The 3,809-nt window shown below is 45.9% G+C and overlaps 1 non-coding gene across 1 annotated transcript; it reads left to right on the top strand.

The window, feature by feature from the left end:
- The first annotated feature begins 3,354 nt into the window (after positions 1–3,354).
- On the top strand, positions 3,355–3,545 carry LOC130306848 (U2 spliceosomal RNA). Its single transcript, XR_008856137.1, has one exon. It is a non-coding gene; the product is annotated as a U2 spliceosomal RNA (small nuclear RNA).
- The last annotated feature ends 264 nt before the right edge of the window (positions 3,546–3,809 follow it).

The following is a 3,809-nucleotide window of genomic DNA, read 5'->3' on the forward strand; positions in this document are numbered from 1 at the left end:
TAATGGGGTTGTTTTGGAATTCCTCTACCTGTGGAAAACTGTCTCGGAGAATATGCCAGTGTCGTTTGATAATTCTGGCAATTGTTGTGGATCTGTCACAATATGTTGACACAAAACTAATGCGTTTGTTGGATTGGGCTACTTTTGTCTGGTGCAATAGTGACTGTCGTCTGAGAGTAAGTGTCTCCTGTTTACTCCTCTCAACCAATGATTTGGGATATCCCCTCTGTATGAAATTCTTGGCCATTTTGTCGAGTGCAGGTTCTACCCTTTCGTCAAGGCTAACTATCCGTCGTGCTCTGAGCATCTGGCTTTTGGGTAGGGATCTAACCATGGGGCGAGGATGGTGACTGTTGTAGCGTAGCATGGAGTTGCTATCAGTGGGCTTGGTGTAAAGGTCAGTATGTAGTTTACCATTTTGTGAGATGACTAATGTGTCTAAGAACTGGACTGATTCTGTAGAATGAGTAAGAGTGAATTTTATGTGGTCATTTATGTTGTTGAGGAATGTCAAAAATTCGTGTAGTTGAATGGCCGTGCCACAGAACCTGCACTCGACAAAATGGCCAAGAATTTCATACAGAGGGGATATCCCAAATCATTGGTTGAGAGGAGTAAACAGGAGACACTTACTCTCAGACGACAGTCACTATTGCACCAGACAAAAGTAGCCCAATCCAACAAACGCATTAGTTTTGTGTCAACATATTGTGACAGATCCACAACAATTGCCAGAATTATCAAACGACACTGGCATATTCTCCGAGACAGTTTTCCACAGGTAGAGGAATTCCAAAACAACCCCATTATGGCTTACCGGCGCCCCCCGAACTTGAGAGACAAACTTGTGAAAACAGATGTCTCTACAAGTTTAGGGGGCCAACAAAGATACCTCACTGTACAAAATAAAGGCAGCTACCCATGTCGGAACTGCATTAACTGCACCCGCATGGACAAGGGCCCACATTTTAAACATCCTACCACGAACAGACAATACAGGATAAGATGGTACCTGACCTGTGTATCTGAATTTGTGGTGTATGTTCTCACATGCCCTTGCCAACTGCTATATGTAGGCGAAACCACATTGGAGTTCCGAACGAGGTTCAACCAACACAGGTACTCAATCCGTAAGAAGCGCCTGGACCTACCCGTAGCTAAACACTTTACGGAATTTGGACATCATGAAAATGACCTCAGATTTACCTTGCTAGATCATGTTCCCATATCTAAAAAAGGCGGCGACCGAGTTAGCATACTCAAAAGGTGCGAACTACGTTGGATCCATGAGTTGGGCACATTACGCCCCCATGGACTTAACGTAGACTTCACTGTAACCACAGGTATCTACAAGGCCCTGTGGGCCTTGCTGCTGCTGCAGCCAAAAAACAAAAGGTGGTGCTGCTGCTGCTTCTGCTTCTGCTTGTGTCTGGCCGCTGTTGGAGCGTCCAGGCACAGGACTTCTGCTGCTGCTGACTAAATGGCCTCCTTAATTGGATCATTTGAGTAGCCAGCACACCTGTGCAGGTAGGGCATGACATGATAGGCAGCTGCCTTGATAGCGGGTGGGTGCTGAATGTTCCTAATTGACAAAATAAGATTAATGCTTATGAAGAAATATAAAATCTCATCCCTTCCCCAATATCGCGCCACACCCCTACCCCTTAATTCCCTGGTTGAACTTGATGGACATATGTCTTTTTTCGACCGTACTAACTATGTAACTATGTAACATAACATGGGGGGGGGGGGGTCTCCTGGCTGTTCACACAGGTGTGTCATTGCTGTACATTGACCATGCATTGCTTCTGTGGTATTGCAAAGGCAAAGACAAATGCTTCCAGCCATCCATTGCACTAATGGATTGGTCATCAGCTGGCTGTCTATGTCCCGCATCAATATAGACCAAAGTACAGAGGGTTAGGCTATGCTATTGTGCACCTACCTGATGCATCAGAAGGTGCGAGGCCCTTGCTAAATTCTGTGCACAGACTTTGAGATCTATACTTTAGACTGTATCTAAACCTGCTCCAACATGGACTGACATTCTGGCCTACTTTCAGCCGATGCGACTTGTCTGTCGCTGAACAGTCGCTTTTTATGTATTCAGCACCTATGTATAATGTTGTAAAAATGCTCTAGAAGCTAAAGTCGCAGAAATGTCACACATATTTGGCCTGCAACTTTCTGTGCGACAAATTCAGACAGGAAAAATCAGTATAAATCCTTAGAAAATTATCCCCCAGTGTCTCCATCTGCTGGCGGTATTGAATAAGCATTGCTGCACTGATGGGGTATGCATTAGACGAAAAAAAAGAAGAAAAAGAAGAATAATACGCCCAGAAAAGAGGCGAAAAGGAGAAAAACGTGAAAAAAAAGTAAGAGGAAGAGAAGGGAAAAAAAGGTGGAAATGGGTTTAAAAGTGATTTCGGCGGAGAATATATATATATATATATATATATATATATATATATATATATACGCGCACACACACACATATATATAAACGTATTCTCCGTTGAGATATTGCAGCCGCTGCTGTGTCCAGGCCCAGGAGCCTTAGCACTGTGCTGTGATGTCACTCAATACCACTGACATCACTAGGTGTAAACAACATCTCTCCTTTGCTGTGTATGTGACTATGGAGCTGTTTGGTGATGTCGTCTATTATGGCCTTCATAGAAGCAACAGGAGATTGTTGCATCCATCTAGAACCCTCAGAACTACAGTGCTATGATGTCACTCACTTCCACAGGCCTTGCAGAGTGTAAACAACAACAACCCAGCTTTGTTGTGTATGTAACCATAGGGATTTGTGATGTCACCTAGAACCTTCACAGCAGCGACAGCTTTATGAGGAGCATCAGCACTGCTCTGCCTGAGCAGAACCATCACCGCCATAGGTTGTCAAATAACCCGGGTTTAACCCACACAGGTAAGTCCAATGGGGTGCAGGCATGTCCTCTATGCTTACAGCTTCCCGTGGGTGTTGGTTTGATACCGTTTGGGGACAGCCAAGGAGGCATCTGCAGGCAACAAAGGTAGGTGTGTGCTTGTGTGTGTGTTTCCTATGCAGATCCTAAGCCCAGTGTCACATGCAAGTAGGAGGAGTAAGAAGGGTTCCTGGCAAATCCGGGTTATGGATTGCATTTAAAAAGGCCCCGTGGGAGTGCAATGGGCCCCTGTCTTGCTGCTTAGCAATAATGGTATGGGTTTAGGTTCTGCTGTGTGTACTGGTGGTTGACTGCCCCCCAGCCCAGAGTGTGCATGGAAAATTGTCTGGCAGCCTCCCTGACAGCAAGCAGTGATAGTGCCCATGAAGGGCACCTTGTTGGGCCCGCCCCTTTCACGGTTATCGCTTCTCGGCCTTTTGGCTAAGATCAAGTGTAGTATCTGTTCTTATCAGTTTAATATCTGATACGTCCCCTATCTGGGGACCATATATTAAATGGATTTTTGAGAACGGGGGCCGATTTCGAAGCTTGCTTCCGTCGCCCTATGCATTGACCCGATATGGCAGTATCTTCGGGTACAGTGCACCACCCCCTTACAGGGTTAAAAAGAAAGATTCCTACTTTCATTGCTACCTGCTTGCTGGCTAGCCAGCTAGCCAGCCCTGTGGGCCTTGCTGCTGCTGCAGCCAAAAAACAAAAGGTGGTGCTGCTGCTGCTTCTGCTGCTTCTGCTTCTGCTTGTGTCTGGCCGCTGTTGGAGCGTCCAGGCACAGGACTTCTGCTGCTGCTGACTAAATGGCCTCCTTAATTGGATCATTTGAGTAGCCAGCACACCTGTGCAGGTAGGGCATGACAT

The sequence above is a fragment of the Hyla sarda genome, unplaced genomic scaffold (assembly GCF_029499605.1).
Source record: "Hyla sarda isolate aHylSar1 unplaced genomic scaffold, aHylSar1.hap1 scaffold_1406, whole genome shotgun sequence".
Taxonomy (NCBI): Eukaryota; Metazoa; Chordata; class Amphibia; order Anura; family Hylidae; genus Hyla; species Hyla sarda.